This window comes from Ornithorhynchus anatinus, chromosome 11 (genome assembly GCF_004115215.2).
Source record: "Ornithorhynchus anatinus isolate Pmale09 chromosome 11, mOrnAna1.pri.v4, whole genome shotgun sequence".
Taxonomy (NCBI): Eukaryota; Metazoa; Chordata; class Mammalia; order Monotremata; family Ornithorhynchidae; genus Ornithorhynchus; species Ornithorhynchus anatinus.
The window spans coordinates 10,701,603-10,721,013 of record NC_041738.1 but is presented as its reverse complement, the minus strand read 5'-3'; the positions used below and the strand labels follow the sequence as shown (position 1 = coordinate 10,721,013).

The 19,411-nt window shown below is 46.3% G+C and overlaps 1 protein-coding gene across 1 annotated transcript in view; it reads left to right on the top strand.

The window, feature by feature from the left end:
- The window catches only part of FLI1 (Fli-1 proto-oncogene, ETS transcription factor), a 152,502-nt gene that overhangs the window by 28,126 nt on the left and 104,965 nt on the right, over nucleotides 1-19,411 (top strand). The window lies entirely within an intron of this gene.

Sequence of the window (19,411 nt, the reverse complement as noted above, 5' to 3'; positions counted from 1 at the left end):
TCCAACCCTCAAGGAGATTACAGTCTACAGTCTAAATGTCTCTCACTCATAAAGTCCCCTGCTAGTGGCTCTTGGTTTGGAATACTTCCCGTCTTGTCTCTCCCTAAGGAGTCCCACTGAATCCTGGAGCTCAGTCATTCTGAATCGTGTTCTACTATGCACTCTCTGAATAGCCATAGTCAAGTTCCTTAACCTCTCAGAAGTGGTGAGAAGGTCGTTCAAGGCTCTAGGAGAAATGGTGCTAGATGAGGATGAGGTGCAATTAATTTGTTTCCTTGGCAGCCTGACAGGGAAGAGTAAAAGCCTAAGACTCTGGAAGTGTTGCCTGAAGCCTCTGAGGGTCTCCAGAGGAGAAAGCTGCCTTCTCCATATCAGGGTAATTCCCACCAGTGGCAGAAAGGACAAGGGATATTGCCTTTTGATGCTTGGAGGGTGACCTCAGGCAAGTGGCAGGCCCTTTCTATGATTCAGTTTCCTCAACTGCCAAACAGGGAGATGCTGCTGCCGATAACGACTCTTAGGGGCGTCACATCGAGCACGCCAAGCACCCCGAGCATGCCGGGAAAGCATTTCAGATGATCTAAGAGAGCGGCTGCTGTTATGGAGATGGCCCAGGCCTGGGAGTCTAGAGACTTGGGTTCTAATCTTCCCCTGGCCTGCTGGGTGGCCTTGGGCAAGGGCCCCATCCTCTCTGGGCCTCGGTTTTCTCAGCAACAAAAAGGACATTAAATCCCCATTCTCCCTCCCTCTTAGATCCTGAACCCTGGGTAGGCAGGGACTGCATCCTATACGGTTGCAGGGTACCTGCTGCAGCGGTAAGCAAGTGCATGACACATAGTAAGTAAACAAATACCACTATCATGATCATTCTTATTAAATGGGCCGTCTGAATTCCCAGGATTCCTGGGAATGCAGGGAATGTGGGTGGTGGTGTGGGTGAGAACAGGCTAGAGTTCTGGGATCTCACTTCCAGATCTGCTCCAAGCACTCTGGTGGTCCTGACCACCCCCATACCCACCCTCTCCTTCCTATAGGGGGCATTGCATTCCCCAGGCTCTCAATAAACTTCCTTAGCTGTGGTAATAAGTTCCTTTAGACCATTAGCTCCTTGTTGGAAGAGAGCATGCCTACCAACCCTGTTGTATTGAACTCTCCCAAGTGCATAGTGCACTTCTCTGCACACATAAGAGCTCAATAAATGCCACTGACTTATTTTTTATGGTATCTGTTAAGTGCTTACTATGTGCCAGGCACTGAACTGAGCACTGGGGTAGGTACAAATTGGGTCACAGTCTTTATATCCATTTTACAGATAAGGTAACTGAGGCACAGAGAAGTGAAGTAACTTGCCCAAGTCACACGGTAGACAAGTGGTGGAGCCAAGTTTGGATCCCAGGTCCTTCTGACTCCCAGCCCCATGCTCTACACGCTAGGCCACATGATTGATTGAAAATAGCATTATTAAGATCCATCTTTGGGCTGGAATATATGTTGGGTTAAGGGGTGGGGTGAATCTGAGCTGAACTGTTTAGACTTGGTCTCTGTCGCACTCAGGGCTCACAGTGTAGGCACCCATCTCAATTCTCGAATGCTCCATCTTCGTTTTGTGGCAGCTGCTGGAGAACTAGAAATGCCATTTTTTTTCTGCCTAGCAGGGCATGGGGGGCTGGGTCAGTCAATCAATCAATTGCATTTTTTGAACACTTATTATGTGCAGAGCACTGTATTAAATGCTTAGGAGACTACAATACAACCATAAACACATTCCTGCCCACAAAGAGCTTACAGTCAGAGAGGGAGACAGATATTAATATAAATAAATGACAGATATGTATGTAAATGCTGTGGGTGTGGGAGGGGGGAATGAACAGAGGGAGTAAGGCAGGGTGATGGAGAAGGGACTCAGAGAAGAGGAAAGTAGGGTTTAGTCAGCGAAGGCCTCTTAGAGGAGATGGACCTTCAATAGGGCTCTGAAGCAGGGGAGAGTAATTGTCTAATTGCCAGGTGGGAAAGTTTAGTGGGGCCATGCCCAAGTTTTTAATCACATGTGTGGCAGACAGTGTTTCTAGGGGAGAGTAAGGGATGGAAGACGGTTTGGTGGGGGGTGTTTCTGGCAGCTTCGGGATGCCAGGGTGTGCTAGACACCTCCTGCGTCTGGGGCTATTGATCTGGGGCCCCAGGCCACCTCTGTGCTTGGTTGAGAGAGGGAGAGGGCCGAGGTGGCATCAGGGTGGGGTGGGCAGGAAAGGAACTGCTCACAGGTCCAGCACCAGGGAGAAACAGGGATCCATCACCCCAGCTCTGACAGAATGGTCTGTCGGGATCATGGTGGATGAGGACAGGGTCTCTCACTAAGCATAAGCCCACGTTACCCCCGTCTCTACAGGGCTGTCCAGGATCACCATGGAAAGAGTCATCCCCCCACCCCCCCGCAGCCCTCGGTATCTTTTCCAAATCATCTGATCCCCCTGAGGAGCAAGCAGGGAGACTTGCTCATGGTATTAGTCTATTCCATTCAGAAAAGATTCTCTCATTCTCCTAGAATGGGGTCACCAGAGGCCTAGCCTCTGCCACCAGGCCCTTTCCCTAGTGGGCCTTCAAAAGTGACCCAGTAGAACACTCCACCCAGAAAGGTCAGTCTTGGTGTTTGACAAGGACAGGAGGGCAGGGAGAGGGAGGAAAACACAAAAACATTTTGCAAAACCTCTGTGGAGGCTCTGGTCACTGAAGTGTCTGCTCTCTGGGGCTTGCAAGCTGCTGATAAGAACATGAGTGGCAAGCAGAATATTTCCAGCCCAGAGGAAATTCCCTGTTTTATTGTTGAAAGGAAGCCCCTAATCCCACCCGGATAGCAGGTCTTGGGGCTTATCCACCATCTTTTCCTGCCTAACCACAGTGAAAGCATCAAGAAGATTTGGGAAGATTTTGTATGCCTGGTTCTTCCTCCTGCTCGCACTATCCATAAATCGTTAGTGCCAGGCTGTGTACCCCATTATATTGTAAGCTCCCGGAGGGCAGAGAATGACTGTCTTGCTTTTGTGATACTCTCCCAAGCGTTCATTTCGGTACTTCATACCCAGTAGAAAATACTATTTATTGATTTATTAGATCAGCGCCAGACACAAGCACCCCTGACCTTTGTATACTGGTTTGGCCCACTTTTTTCTGGGCTGAAGAAGGCTTGGGGTTCAGGGTAGGGTAGGCTGGAGAGGTTTCTGGGCCCAGGAGTTGTCAGCAGGAGTTGAGAGGGAGGAAATTGGGAAGCAGCATGGCCTATTGGATACAGCATAAGTCTGTAAATCAGAAGGACCTGGGTTCTAATCCCAGCTCCACCACATGTCTGCGATGTGACACTGAGCAAGTCACTTCACTTCTCTATGCCCCAGGCACCTCATCTGTAAAATGGAGATTAAGAGTGGAGCCCCAGTGTGGGACAGGGACTGTGACCAACCTGATTATCTTGTATCTATTCCATTGCTTAGAACAGTGCTTGACTCATAGTATGCACTTAACTAATATTATTATTATAAAGTGCCATCTGATTTGGGGCCCCAGATGAAGGTCAAGGTCAGTTCTGGAGTGTCGCCGTCAGTCATGGCTAGAGTAGCAAGGATCCAGGAGAAGAGGCAGAAACGCTTTCTAAGGAGGAAACCTGTGATTTTTCGCTAGGCTCTGAGAAGTATCTGAGCAAGCTGCTTATCAGGAACCTGACAGAGATTCCAAGAGGCTTCTGCAGCTCAAATTTCCCTCCCGAGAGCCCGTGGGGCCACTCTGAAGGGGGCATCCCTGTCAAAGCCACATCTCTCTATTTCATTGGCAGAGGGAGGGTTGCTGAGAGCAGCCTTGGGATCAGACCCAGTCTGGCTAGGTCAACATGGGCAGGGGACCTGCCCATCCAAGTGGCTCTGTGTGACCAAGAGCCATGGGGGCTGCCACTGGCCACCTAGTGGTACCCCAGAGGAGAATGAAGACAGGTCCCTGGGCCGGAAAGGGCAACACACAGAGATGGGGAGACCCTCTCTGTTTAGCTGGAACAATCCCCCTGTCAGTTTGGCTACTGGGTGGTGCCATCTCGGCCGACATATCTGTGATCCCAGAGCCCAAGTTACCCAAGGAGAAAGTCAATCAAGCAAAGAATCAATGGTATTTATTGAGCGCTTACTCAGTGCAGAGCGCTGTACTAAGTGCTTGGGTAAGTACAATTCAGCAGAGTTGGTAGACAGATCCGTGCCTTCAAGGCACTTACAAGTCAACAAGGGGAGACAGACATTAAAATAGATTAGGGATTGGGGAAATACCAACCTACTCATTGTACCTCAATCTCATCTCAATCTCGCTGTGAACCTCTCGCCCACGTCCTGCCTCTGGCCTGGAAAGCCCTCCCTCTTCATATCTGACAATCACTCTCCCCACCTTCAAAGCTTTATTGAAGTCACATCTCCTCCAAGAGGCCTTCCCTGACTAAACCCTCATTTCCTATTCTCCCACTCTCTTTTCTTTCACCCTTGCACTTAAATTGTTCCCTTTAGTTGCTCCTCCCTCCTCCCCACAGAACATATGTATATAGTCATAATTTATTTACTTATATTAGTGTCTTTTTCCCCCTCTAGTCTGTAAACTCACTGTGGACAAGTAGCATGCCTAACAACTCTGTATATTATACTCTCCCAAGGGTTTAGTACAGTGCTATGCAAATAGTAATCACTCAATAAATAAGATTGATTGATTGATTGACTGATAGTAAAGTATAAGAAGTATAAAAAGCAGCATGGCCTAGTGGATAGATCATGAGCCTGGGAGTCAGAAGGACCTGGATTCTAATCCCAGCCTTGTCATAGATCTGTTGTGTGACCTCGGGCAAGTCACTTAACTTCTCTGTGCCTCATATGTAAAACGGGGATTAAAGACTGTGAGCCCCATGCTAGACAGGGACTGTGTCCAACCTGACAAGCTTGTATCTACCCCAGTGCTTAGAACAGTACCTGGCGCACAGTAGGTGCTTAATAAATACCATTTTTTTTTAAAAAGATTATTTACATAAGTAGTAGGACCAGATGAAAGAGTGGCTTGCTGGGTGGGGATGCCTTCATTGAGCGGCCGGACCTGTCCTCAAGCTGCAAGCCCACCTGGCTGACTTTCTGCCAAAGGTTTCTGAAACTAGGTGTCTTCTCCTGTGACATCAACTGGCAGGGTGGTGGGGGCGGTGCTAGGGGTTGGCCAAAGGTATCACTGAAGATTACCCGCAGGCCAATGGGGAATGGCCCAAATGTCATGGCCTTTCTAGACTGTAAGCTAGTTGTGGTCAGGGAATGGGTCTACTTACTGTACTGTACTCAATCAAGTGCTTAGTACAGTGCTCCACATAAGTGCTCAATAAAAACAACTGAATGAATGAATAAATTGGGGGAGTCAAATCCCAGAGACCAGCTAGTACCCTCTTCTTGCTTATGAAGGGAAGACTGGACCTCATTCCCTTCATTCATGAGACAAACCCCCTTGGACTGTCCCCTGAGTCATCAGGAAGCCGGGGTTCAGTCGCCAATAGTCAGGTATCTGATTCCCTGGGTTGCTAAAAGACCCTTCTCTCTTCTGCCATTTGATTTTTCTTTGAATCCCTCACATCCCCCGTCTATACCTTCACCATACCTGGCAGGGTGGCTACTTCCACGTTAAACTGAGCTGTATCATGTGTGCTGGGCAGGGCCCATCACGGATGGACTTGGTGAAGTTTGGCTTCAGTGGAAAATCTGAAAGTACAGATGCGTATCCAAATTGGGCTGAAAAATCTCATGAGATCAGGCTTTCTGGGACTTCCTAGTTTTCGGCTAAGCAGACTGTGCTGTGCAAACTAGCTTTCGGTATTTCGACACTTCCTTTTCAGATCTCAAAACCTGGAAGTGAGGAGTTGCAGCACAAGGGAGATAGAGAGATTGCTTCCAAGTTACCCCCACTTAATACCATGAATTTGTCGAGTGTCTTTTACTACTGTCATGTCTGTTCCCATTCACTATCTCTTCTAGACTGCAAACTCCTGTGGGCAGGGAATGTGTCTAACAACTTTGTTGTATTGTACTTTCCCAAGTACTTGGTACAGTGCTCTGCACACACTAAGTTCTCAAAAAATACTTCCCTAAACTCTTAGTATACTGCTCTGCACCGAAAATACTCAATGCATTTCCTAGATTAATTGACTGATTGGTCAATTGGTTCTCAAAGCAACCCTGAGCAGTAGGACAGAGAAGGATTATTATCCCCATATTATAGATGAGGAAACTGAGACCCAGAGAGATTAAGTGATTTTCCCAAGGCCACACAGTAGGCCATTGGCAGAACTGGGATTTATACCCAGGACTCCCAACTCCCAGTTATTTGCTCTACCCACTGGGCAACTTTGCTTCCCCCAAAGTGAGCCTAGGCAATCGGTCAGGGAGGTCCATTTGGTACTTGTAGGAATAACCGCCAGATTGTACCCATGTCACCCTGTTAGAATGAAACCAAATCTTGGGCTTCTGTTGTGCTTTTCAACTCTTTAGGTCAGTGCACCACACACCATAGATGCTCAATAAACATTACTGTTGCTTACCACAAACTCTCCAGCCCAGCTCTTGTTTCAACCCAATCCATCCTCTCACCCAAGACTTGGATTCAGCATACGCTCAGCCCCTGACTCCCTCCGGGGCATAAATGTAACAAGTTGAATTGCCACTCCCTGTCCCACCAACATCTTACATGTCCTTGCTAAGGAAGCTAGATAGTCCCTCTATATTGGAATAATAACAATAATAATATTCAGTCATTCATTTAATCCTATTTATTAAGTGCTTACTGTGTGCAGAGCACTGTACTAAGTGCTTGGGAAAGTACAATACAACAATAAAGAGTGACAGCAAGGGCCCACAACCAGCTCACAGTCTAGGGGGTGGGGAGACAGATATCAATGCAAATAAACAGATATAAATACAAATAAATAAAATTACAGATATATACATAATAATAAATAATAATAATCATGGTACTTGTTAAGCACTTCCTATATGCCAAGCACTGTTCTAAGCACAAATTAATCAAGTAGGACACAGTCCCTATCCCACTTGGGGCTCACACTCTTAATCGCCATTTTACAGACAAGGTAACTGAGGCCCAGAGAAGTTAAGTGACTTGACCAAGTCACCCAGAAGACAAGTGGCAGAGCTGGGATTAGAGCCCAGGTCCTTCTGACTCCCAAGCCGGGCTCTATTTATTAGGCCACACAGACTCCTTGGGGATGGAAATCCTGTCTACTGACTCTATTTCCCTCTCCCGAGCACTTAGGCATTTAGTACAGTGCTCTGCACTCAGGAGGCACTCAGACAATATCTATTAGATTGTAAATTCCTTGAGGGCATGGTCTGTGCCTACTAATTCCGATAAGTACTACAGGTTGATGGACTAAATGAAGTGCAAGGTGCTCCCATGGCATGGCACGACGGTTAGCTAAACCTTGACTTGCCGGCTGGTGGGTACAGAGCCACTTAGATCCTTTGCAAATCCAATCCACCGCACAAACCTTTTCCTCTAAATGCTTCAGATCCCTAAGAAGCCTTTGGCAGGAGGGTGCCTCTCTTTCCTTCCACCCAAGCTCCATCCTACTTAGAATGTGAGCCCCATGTGGGACATGATTATCTTGTATCTACCCCAGCATTTAGTGCAGTGTTTTGTAAATAGTAAGCTCTTAAAAAATACTACAATTATTATTTCCATTTATTGTTATATTATACTCTCCCAAGCACTTAGTATAGTGCTCTATACACTGTAAGCGTTTAACGAATATGACTGATTGACTGACTGATTTCCATCTGGCTGGGATGAGGCTCTCCAAGAACCACTGCCCCCTGCTCCCCACCCAAATCTGTGCAGATGCAAGTCCTTTGGTCACATGGGCGTGGGCAAGAAAGGGGCGGTCTGACCTCCGGGCTGCTTCTTCACCGAAAAACATATCTGTGGGCGGTTTTCAAAATAAACCCACATGAAGCACCAAATAAGTGTGCTTTCAAAGAGCAGTCAATGTCCTCTTTGAGGCATAAGACCCAAGAGCCTCCAAGAGAAGCCCAGTCTACGCCTTACCTCTTGGAGCTCAGGGATGCGGCTCAGCAGGGAGGAGTCCCCTGACCCGACCTGGTTCTCTGGCCTCAGGCCCCAGGGCCGGAGCTGATCACCGAAAGGCACCCGCACTGCTGGGCTTCCTGCTCCTCGGGGCCTTGAAGAGTCACTGCTACCTCCTTCCTTTTTTGCTTGGTTTTTGATTTTGCACATGCATGGAAAGCAACGAAAATAGAAAGGGCTCGTAACTTCTAATGATTACCGCTGGCCACTAATTATAGACACAGGATCGTTCTCTTCCGTTGAGAATCACCTAAGTTATTCCTCAGGTTTAGGGCACATGAAAGTGAGCACGGCAGGGCCTGAACAAGGAAGTGTCTACTGGGACTTAAGGGGGGGGGGGTGGGTGTGTGTGTGTGTGTGTGTGTGTGTGTGTGTGTGTGTGTGTGTGTATATATATATATGCTGGGGGAACCTTTGGTAAGGAGGAGCTCTTTTAATCAATCAGTAATTTCAACAGAGCATCTATGGAATTGTTTCCAACCTGGTAATTTGGACACCATTGCTTAGCACATAGTAAGAGCTTAAAAGTAGCATTATTAATATTATTACTATGATTATTACTAGCAGAGTCTTCTTCTAAGGGGTTGGGAACCTATGCACTAGAAATCAAAGGTGCAGTTCTGCTAATCATCTAATGGGGAATTGAGCAAACAATTGACAAAGAGTGGGAGCAGAAGTATCTGCTGGAGTTAGTAATAAATAAGAATGTGTAAACATGTGACTGTGTGTGTGTGTTAATGCTGAGAGTGGCTGGTGGGATGGTACAACCCTGGGCAGTGGAAATGAATCAGGGAAGTCTTTCTGGAGGAGGTGTGCTTTCAGGAGGCTTTGTAAATAGAGTACTTGTGGTCTAGTGGATTTGAAGTGGGTGGGAGTTTCAGACAGGGAGAAGGCTGTGAACTAGGAGGATGGAGACATGGGAGTGAGGTACATTGAGCTTGGGAGTAATAATCACTGTGGCATTTATTAAGTGCTTACTACATGCCAAACATTGAACTAAGTGCTGGGTAGATACAAAATCATCAGGTCCCTTTGAAGCTCACAGTCCAAGTAGGAGGGAAAACAGGTATTGAATCCCCATTTTGCAAATGAAGGAAGTGAATCACAGAGAAGTTAAGTGACTTGACCAAGATCACACAGTAGGTAGAGAAAGCAACTATGTTGAATAAAGAGCCGGGGCCCTTTCTACCAGCTTCTTAGAGATGGCCAAGTCCAACCCTACTTAGTTGATATCATTATAATTATCATTATTATTACTATTTCATTGATTAAGCACCTACTATTTTGTCTACCTCTGCCTGCTTTTCACTCATTGCACTCTGGGAACATGATTGGCAAAAAAAGGAGTGTGTGTGGAGCTGTACGAGTGACTTGCACAATAAACCCACAGAGCATGTAGCCGGTTGGTTATCTTCAAGCTTAAAAGAGCCATATGGGACAGTGTGGGAGGTCATTCCAGACCAGAAAAGGGGAGACTCCCAGGGCTTTACCTTGATAGCCAACCCCACCTTCCCCGGACCTCAGGTCCTGTGGAACCTGGAAGCCGTCAAGCTGCAGAGCTCTTCCCTGCCAAGCATGAGCCTGTAGATCTGTGAAAGCAAACCCCTGGCCAGTGCTCAAAACCCCACAGAACCAAGTGCTTTTGGGAACTCCTAACTAACTCGAATATTTGGGAGCGGGAATCTGTTTACTCTTGGCACAAAGGGATTTCCTGTTTCTAAGAAAATGCGCTTAGAGGGCTCTTTGGACTCTCAGCTTCTCTAACCAAACAACATGTTGAGATCCTCTCAGTGGAAATGAATCAGAAACATATGGATTCCAAGCCTCTGAAGACCCAGGTCCATGGTGAAGGGGACGGATGTGGGCTCTGGGTGAGAGGGCATTGATGACAGTCCAAAGTCAAATTTTGGGGAAGCATTAAAACATTGTCCAAGGTCACCTCAGGGCCGGCAGTTAAGGAAAAGGGATGCTAGAAATGGAGGTCCTGGATAACCTGTCATCCCACTCAACTGTACTCTCTGAAGTGGTAGATACAGTACTCAACATACAGGAGACACTCAAAAAAATATGCTAGATGGCTCGCCCACATCCTGCCTCTGACTTGGAACACTCTCCTTCCTCAAATCGGACAGTCGCCCCACCTTCAAAGCCTTATTGAAGGCACACCTCCTCCAGGAGTCTTTCCATGAATAAACCCCCACTTTCCTCTTCTCCCTCTCCCTTCTATGTTGCCCTGACTTGATTGCCCTGACTTGATCCCCTCTCCCAGCCCCACAGCACTTATGTACATATCTGTAATTTTTAAACCTTCCAAATCACAGTTCTAAGCCAGAGGACACAACTCCATAGGGAAGCAGCATGGCTCAGTGGAAAGAACACTGGCTTGGGAGTCAGAGGTTATGGGTTCGAATCCCGGCTCTGCCACTTGTCAGCTGCGTGACTGTGGGCAAGTCAGTTAACTTCTCTGTGCCTCAGTTACCTCATCTGTGAGCCTCACGTGGGACAACCTGATTACCCTGTATCTATCCCAGTGCTTAGAACAGTGCTCTGCACATAGTAAGCGCTTAACAAATACCAACATTATTATTAATATAATATTAATGTCTGTCTCCCCCCATCTAGACTATGAGCTCATTGTGGGCAATCTTACAAGATTGTACTCTTGTAAGTGCTTAGTACAGTGCTCTCCACACAGTAAATGCTCAATAAATACGATTGAATGAAGGATTGATTGATTGGTTGGACATTGTGGTGCATGAGGAACCTGAAAAATTAAGGTTCATACTCCCTTCCAAAGGGCATAGCCAGCCTCCTAAACTGTAGCTGCCTCTCTGAAGAAGAGGTGGTCTTGGCATCCATTCAGTCAATCAATCAATCAGTCACTAGTATTTACAGTGCACCTACTGTGTGCAGAGAGCTGTAATCCCTCAATCAATCAGTAGTAAGTAGACTGGGAGCACCATGCAGAACAAGGACTGGGTCTAATCCGATTAACTTGTATCTAACCCAGTGCTTAGAACAGTACTTGACACATAGTAAGTGCTTAACAAAAAGAAGAAGAAGAAGAAGAAGAAGAAGAAGAAGGACTGGGAGTTGGGGGGAGGAACAGGAGAAGAGGAAGAAGAAGACTAATTGAGCACCTACTGTATGCAGAGCACCTAAATGCTTTGGAGTGTATAGCAGAATTAGTTACTATGATCCCCGCCCTCAAGCAGCTTACAATCTAGTGGGAGAAATAGAAACATAATTTACAGTTAGAGAAAAGCAATGGAGTGTAAATATATGCATGTCAGGGGTCTGGCAGGGAAAGGATGGTCTATCTTTTTATTCCAGGGCAGAGGGAGGATATGGGAGAGGAGTCAGAGGTGAAATAAAGGAGATCGACGTACAGTGAGAAGGTTAGCATTAGGAGTCAAGTGTGAGGGCTGGGTTGTAGCGGGAGAGTAGGGAGGTGAGGTAGGAAGGGGTAAAGTGATTCAGTGCTTTAAAGCCAATGGTGAGTAGATTTTTAGGTTTTGTTTTTTGTTTTGTTTTTTTTTTTTGATGTGGAGGTGGATGGACAACCAGTGGAGCTTCTTGAGGAATAGAGAAATATGTTCTGAATGTTTTTGTAGAAAAATGATGCAGAGTGAAGTATGGACTGAAGAGGGGAGAGGCAGGAGGCTGGGAGGGCAGCAAGGAGACTGATACAATAATCAAGGCTGGAGAGGATAAGTGATTGCATTAACGTGGTAGCAGTTTGGATGGAGAAGAAAGGGAAGATTTTAGTGATGTTGTGAAGGTGGAACTGACAGGATTTAGTAATGGATCGAATATGTGGGCTGAATGAGAGAGGGGAGTCAAGGATAATGTCAAGGTTCTGGGCTTGTGAGACGGGAAGGATGGTGGTGCCACCTAGAGTGATGAGAAAGTCAAGGAAAGGACAGGGTTTGGGAGGGAAGATAAGGAGTTCTGTTTTGGACATGTTAAGCTTGCGGTGATGGGAGGACAACCAAGTAGATATATCTTGAAGGCAGGAGGAAATGCGAGACTGCAGAGAGGGAGAGAAATCAGGGCTGGAGATGTAGATTTGGGTGTCATCCGTAAAGAGGTGGTAGTTGACGCCATGGAAGAGAATGAGTTCTCCAAGGGAGTGGGTGTAGATGGAGAATAGAAGGGGACCCAGAACTGAACCTTGAAGGTCCCCCACAGTTAGGAGTTGGAGGCAGAGGAGGAGCCCATGACAGAGACTGAGAATGAGCATCCAGAGAGATAGGAGAATTAGGAGGAGACAGTGTCAGTGAAGCCAAGGTTGGATAATGTTTTCAAGAGAAGGGGGTGGTCGACAGTGTTGGAGGCACCTGAGAGGTCAGGAAGGATTAGGATGGAGTAGAGGCTGTTGGATTTGGCAAGAAGATCACTTGTGACCTTTGAGAGAATGGTTTCTGTGGAGTGAAGGGGACCTAAGCTGGATTGGAGGGAGTCAAGGAGAGAATTGGAGAAGAATTTGAGATAGTATGGGTAGACAACTCGCTTAAGGAGTTTGGAGAGGAAGGGAAAGAAGAAAATGGGGTGATAATTGGAGGGAGTCGTGGGGTCCAGGGAGGGTTTTTAGAGGATAGGGAGACATGAGCATGTTGGAAAGCAGTGGGGAGTTGAAGATGACTGTCAGGGAAGGAAGAAGGAAGGGAGCAAGTATTTTGATAAAGTGCGAAGGAATGTGGTCTGATGCCCAGGTGGAGGGGGTGGATTTTGAGAGAAGACAGGAGATCTCCTCTAGAGATACTGCTAGGAATGATGGAAGAGTTGAAGAGGGGGCAGGAGTGGCAAGGGAGAGCAGGGGAGATTTAGGGAGCTCACCCTGATAGTGTCAATTTTCTTAATAAAGTATGTGGCAGGTCATTAGGGGCAAGGGATGGGGGAGATCAGGGGACGGGGCCTGAGGAGGGAGTTAAATATTTCGAACAACTGGCAAGGGTGATGGGTATGGGTATCAATAAGGGTGGAGAAATAATTTTGTCAGGCAGAGGAGAGGGCAGAGTTAAAGCATGCAAGGACAAACTGGAAATGGACCAAGTCACCCTGAAATTTAGATTTCCACCAGCAGCGCTCTGTGGCTCATGCATAAGAGCAAAGGAGACAGACTGTTCAGTTGATCCAGGGCTGTGGGTTAGTGGTACAAGATTGACAAAGGGATAGAGGAATGAATGAGTTGAGTTCAGCAAAGAGAGTGGTGCTGAGAGCATCAATTTGATCATCAAGGGAAGGTAGCTTAGGTGTGGAGGCTAAGTGGGGCATGATGAGTTGAGAAGATTGGATGAGATCTAAAAATCTGTGGGGGGATAGTACAGATTTATGGAGTGGAGGTGTGTGGGAGAGAAGGCAAGTGAGGAGATTGTGGTCAGACAGAAGGGTTCCAGAGTTGGTAAGGGTAGAGATTTTGTAGTTGCTAGAGACGATGAGATTGAGTGTATGCCCAAATTGGAGAAGGGGTGAGGTGGGGTGGAACAGGGGGTCAGTGGAGTTGAGTAGTGGTAGAAGGCGGGCAGCAGAAGCATCATCAGGAACACCTGTGTGGATATCGAAGTCACCAAGAATCAATGTAGGCATGGAGAAAGTGAGAAGGAACGTGAGAAGAGATCAAAATGGGATCAAAAGTTGGAGGTGAGACCAGGAAGGCGGTAGATGACCATTACTATAATCTGGAGCAGGTGGTAGAGATGGATGATATGGGCTTTGAAGGAGGGGAAAGAAAGGGATGGGGACATGGAATGGTGCAAAAGAGGTGTTGGGGTGCAAAAAGAAAGATGGCACCTCCTCCTTTCCCAGTGAGTCTCGGGGAGTGGGAGAAGATGAGACCCTTTCTGGAGAGATCAGCAGGGGAGACGGTGTTGTTGGGGAGAGCCAGGTTTCACTGATGGCAAGGAGGAATAATGACTGGGTCAGGAACAAATCAAGGATGAAGAAAAGCTTCTCCATGTTGGAAAGGGGGTTCCACAGGCCACGCTTGGTTGAGGTTGAAGAAGGGGAGTTCTGGGGGAGGGATGGCGCGAGGGGTGGAGAGGATTTGAATGGGAGTGAGTTGACGTGGGCTGGCGTTGGGGGAGCGGGACAAGGGGTGCCACTGGGACAGGATTACAGGGATGGGGCAGAGAGGAAGGGTGGGGGCAGTGTAAAGGGTAGGAAGGAGTTGAGTGGCAGAGGGAAGGACTGGGATGGGCTGAAGGAGGTGGGGGATTGAAGGGTCATGGTGGGGCTGGTGAATTTTAAGTGTTGTATTATCAAATGCTGTCGAGTCATTACCGATTCATAGTGACTTTATAGATATAGTTTCTCCAGAATATCCTATCTTCCACCATACTTTGTAACCTGGCTAATGGTTCTTCCATTACATAGCTACTTAATCTGGTGATACCTGTAGGAGATGGTTTAATTGTCCTTGGGGCCTTGATTGAATTGTCCCTGAATGAAGAGGCCAGTGTGTAGGAATAACCACACTAGGTTGGTAGGAGAAGGCAGGGGCTGAGTAAATGTGAAGGCAGGCAGCCATTAAAATGTAAAATGTAAAAATGTAGGAACTTGAGCCTTTTCCACTTAGGGGTTAGGCAGCCACACCCTAATCTGACTGTAAGGAAAGAGGGAAGATGAAGAAAATGGCCTCTTCTAGGCTGCAGAGGATTGGGAACGAAATGTCCTTATGGGCAGGCAGACGGTAAGCAGTGGTCCCAATGGCTGGTGACCTGGTCAGGCTGAGGCTGCTCTATGGAAAGAACTTGGCATCCTCGGGTAGGTCTCTGTCCTGGGTGATTATCCATGGTCTGTGTCGGTTTGTGTCCTCTCGAGTGAGAGAACTCGATGTCCTCGGGAAGATCACTGTCCCCCTCTCATTAAAATAATTTGAGTTAATAAGGCAACTGGATCCAATTTTTTTTTAATGGTATTTGTTAAGGACTTACTATGAGCCAGGCAGTGTACTAAGCACTGATAATAGTATCTCGGTACTGAATAGCACTTTTATTACCAAAGTGCTCTCAGATTAATTAGTTCTTTTAAGCCCTCAACACAACTCTGTGAGGTAGGGAGAGAAGGCGGATATCATTTTCCCCATTTTACAGATGGGGAAACAGGTTCAGGGAAGTTACATGACTCACTCACAATCACATGGCAGGTTAGCAGCACAACTTGGTCCTCCGGCTTCTAAACTGGTGCTCTTCCACTTGGCCAGACCGCTTCCCTTAATATAAACAGGTCGTCCAGATGTTAACAGATAGCAAGGATTATTGATGAATCAACACCCATGACATAAGCGCTTATACATGCCACAGTTTTATTATCATATATAATATTATGCATCTCAATACATAATATAATTATTATTAGTGAAGCAATGTGGGCTAATACATATAGCATAGGCTTGGGAGTCAGAGAAGGACTTAGGTTCTAATCGCTGTTTTGCCACTTGTCTGCTATGTGACCTTGGGCAAGTCACTTCACTTCTCTGGGCCTCAGTTCTGTCATCTGTAAAATGTGGATTAAGACTGTGAGCCCCATGTGGGACAGGGACTGGGTTCAACCTGATTTGCTGGTAATAATACTAACGATGGTATTTGTTAAGTGCTTACTATGTGCCAAGTACTGTTCTAAGCACTGGGGTAGATACAAGGTTATCGGGTTGTCCCACATTGGGCTCACAGCCTTAATTCCCATTTTACAGATGAGATAATTGAGGCACAAAGAAGTTAAGTGACTTGCCCAAAGTCATACAGCTGACAAGTGATGGAGCCAGGATTAGAACTCATCACCTCTGACTCCCAAGCCCGTGCTCTTTCCACTAAGCCACACTGCTTCTATTTGCTGCTTGTATCCACCTCATTGCTTAGTACAGTACCTGATACATAGTAAGCACTTTACAAATACCATTATTATTATTATATGTTAGAAATCAATTAATTGGCACCCTTGTGAGGATGGTGTTTCCAGTTGACGGTTGAGCCTTGGTCCTGAAACTTCAATCAAGGGGCAAAGAAGTGATTAGTGATTGCAGGAAGGAGGGGTTTGCTACTGTTCTCGCCATCACCCCATTCTGTGGTAAGCAGAGAGGCCTACATGACTCACCCAAGGGATGTGGTTGACTTCAAGGGCTCTGGATGTTGAGGTCCTTAGGACTAGCAGAGAGCTACTTGGGAGCCAGCGTGGCCTAGTGGAAAGAGACACTGGGAGTCAGAGGATCTGGGTGCTAAGCCCAGCTCCACCAATTACTTGATGTGTGTGACCTTGGGCAAATCATTGCACTTCTCTGTACCTCAGTTGCTTCATCTGTAAATTGGGGATTGAATAGCTTTTCTCCCTCTTACTTCGACTTTGAACTCCATGTGGGACAGAGACTATGGCCCACCTCACAGCATTTAGGACAGTGCTTGACACATAATAAGCACTTAACCAATATCATAGTAAGGTCTTAATTAATTAATTATGGCATTTGTTAAATACTTACTATGTGTCAAGCACTGTACTAAACATTGGGGTAGATATATGTCAATCAGGTCAGAAGGGCTTTTTTTGGTATTTATTTAGCACTTACTATGTGTCAATCACTATTTGAAGATCTGGGGTAGTTACAAGGTAATTTGACTGGACACAGTCCCTGTCAATCACTCAATCAATCAATTGCATTTATTGAGCACTTACTGTGTACAGAGCACTGTAACAAGTGCTTGGGAGAGAACAATATAAGAGAGTTGGAAGACACGTTCCCTGTCCACAGCGAGCTAACAGTCAAGTAGGGAGACAGACATTAATATAAATAATTAAATCACAGATATATACATAAGTGCTGGGGGGCTGAGGGAGTGGTGGATAAATGGGTGCAAATCCTAGTGCAAGGAAATAAGGGCATAGTCAAGGAAAGCCTCTTGGAGGACATGTGTTTTTAATAAAGTTTCCAAGGTGGGTAGAGAGATCATCTGTCAGATATGAAGAGGGAGGGCATTACAGGGGTGCACAAGACCCCTGAGATACACTAGATCAAGGTACAGCTAGTAGATTGTCATTAGAGGAGCGAAGTGTGCAGGCTGTATTGAGGTATAACCCACAGTGCATATCACAATCAAGTTGGAAAGAGAACAGATGTAAGCTCACTCTAAACTCTAAGCTCACTAGGTGCAGAGAACATGCCTGTTATTGTTGTGTTATAGTCTCCCAAACACTTAGTACAGTGCTCTGTACACAATAAAGCACTCAATTAATATGACTGATTGATATTGAATCCCCATTTTGTAGTTGAGGAAACTGAGGCATGAAAGAAGTGAAACGACTTGCCCATGGTCACACAGCAGGCAAGTGGCAGAGCAGGGATTAGAACCCAGGTCATTCATTCATTCATTCATTCAATCATATTTATTGAGCGCCCACATGGTGCTCACAGTCATCTGGAGAGACTGGGATGAGCTCGGTATTTCTCCTCAGACTTTGGAAATATCTGTGGGCAGGGTGGTTTGCCCTAAGGGGCTTTTGCCCCATCAGTGAGCAGAGATGGTGGTTGCTCAGTTTTATCAGACGAGGAGTAGGCAATGATGCTGAGCCTTTAGGAAGAGTAGAATGGCTGAAACAGTCTGTCAATCAATGGTATTTACTGAGCTCTTACTCTGTGCAGAGCACTGGACTGAGTGCTGGGAGAATACAAAAGAATTAGTGGACACGATCCCTTCCTTTTAGGGGCTTAAAATCTAATGGTTACAATATTGATCAATCAATATTGAGAGTCTGCCATGGGTGGAACGCTGTTCTGAGCACTTGAGAGAGTACTATAGAGGTAAAGGACACATTCCCAATCCCATTTACAATTGAATGGGGCCAAAGGGAGACAAAGAGAACAAATTAGCGTTAGGAGGAAAAGGAGAATAGAAAGATGGACAGGTGAATAATAAGGGCTTGGATAATAAAGTTTGTAAATTGGTCTGTGCGTTGGTGCTCCCAGGAACTCAGAATGAGTAAGTGCTGAGGTGGTAGGTTGGAAGGATTCAATCTGGAGAGGAGAAAATTAATTATGGAGTGATTCCTGGAGGAAGTGGGCTTTCAGGATGGTCTAATCAATTAATCAGTGGTATTTACTGAGCCCTTGGTTGTGCAGAGCACTGTACTAAGCACTTGGGAAAGTACAATATAATGGAGTTGGTAGAAATGCTCCCTGGCTACGGTCTAGAGGCCCAGAAAGAGATGCCCATTGCTCAATGGCAGAAGAGCTATCAGATGCAAGTTTATCTGCTCTTGCTTTGACATTTGATACCGGTTTCTGGGAGACTCAGAAACCCTATCGATCATACAACCAATCAATGACATTTTTGAGAACTGACCTAGTGCAGAGCACTGTGCAAACTGCTAGGCACGATACTCAATGTTGGAACCCATTTGCTCCCTGTTGATTTTCATTAGAAATGACTCCAGGGAAGTGCAGTGACTGCAGTGTAGTGACACGCAGCGCAGTGTCAGCTCAGAAGGACTCCAGAAACCCCGCCCCATGTAGGCCTGGTGAGAAACCAGGATGCAGCTCACTGTGGTATGTAGATAAGAGTTGTGTAGAGTAGGCAGGTGACACGAGGTATCATTCTGATCATCTACGATCTACCCCAGCGCCAAGTGCAATTCTTGGCCTACATTTAAGTGCTTCACTAATAGCGTAATATATAAAAGTTCCAAAACAAGCCTGAGAGTTCACAGGACTTGGAGAGTACCAGGAAAATTGGGACAGAAGGAGAGTATCAGTCAATCGATCAATGAATTAATGATATTAATGAGTACTTACTATGTGCAGAACAATGTACTAAGCCCTTGGGAGGAGTACAATATAACAGAATTAGTACAATAAAACAGAACCCAACCCAGAGAAGGAGGGAGAAGGAGGAAGGGAGAGAGGCAGAGACAGAAGGAGGGAGACAGTGAGGGAAGGAGAGAGAGAGAGAGAGAAGGTGAAGGAAAGAGAGTTAATAATAAGTGGGTATTAACCGCTTACTGTGTAACAGGAACTGTTCTAATCACCAGAGTAGATACAAGCTAGTCGGGTTGGAAATAGTCCCTGTCCCACATAGGGCTCACAGTCTTAATCCCCATTTTATACAGATGTAGTAACTGAGGCCCAGAGAAGTAAAGTGATTTGTCCAAGATCATAGAGCAAAGTGGCGGAGCTGGGATTAGAACCCAGGTCCTTCTGACACCCAGGTTCATGGTCTATCCACTAAGCCAGCAGCGTGGCTCAGTGGAAAGAGCACAGGCTTTGGAGTCAGGGCTCATGAGT